The sequence below is a fragment of the Cryptotermes secundus genome, unplaced genomic scaffold (genome assembly GCF_002891405.2).
Source record: "Cryptotermes secundus unplaced genomic scaffold, Csec_1.0 scaffold931, whole genome shotgun sequence".
Classification (NCBI taxonomy): domain Eukaryota; kingdom Metazoa; phylum Arthropoda; class Insecta; order Blattodea; family Kalotermitidae; genus Cryptotermes; species Cryptotermes secundus.
This window is the reverse complement of record NW_019732382.1, coordinates 466629-466919: the sequence shown is the minus strand read 5'-3', so window position 1 is coordinate 466919 and position 291 is coordinate 466629. Positions and strand designations below refer to the sequence as shown.

The 291-nt window shown below is 44.0% G+C and overlaps 1 protein-coding gene across 5 annotated transcripts in view; it reads left to right on the top strand.

The window, feature by feature from the left end:
- LOC111867668 (NFU1 iron-sulfur cluster scaffold homolog, mitochondrial) overlaps positions 1 to 291 on the top strand; it is a 19236-nt gene that overhangs the window by 3849 nt on the left and 15096 nt on the right. The gene's annotated exons all lie outside the window — the stretch shown is intronic.

The window sequence follows — 291 nt, the reverse complement described above, 5'->3', positions numbered from 1 at the left end:
GTTCACAACCCTAATGGCTTCAAGCGCGTCACTCACAGTAGGGATGGAGACTTCGGAACATTCTTCTCCTCCCTCCTCATCTTCCTCCTCTGTATCCTTCTTCACTTCCGATACAATATTGTTGTCTGTTTGTGCCTCCGTTGTAACAGTGTCGTCTGTTGTTGCATATGCCTCATAGTCATACTGACCTAGTTCATCACAATTGACTTTACGCAACCATTCTGTTAAAGGTAAATCATCGTCATTATTGGTGTCATCCTCATTCTCAGTGCCATTCAATCCCTGAGTTGA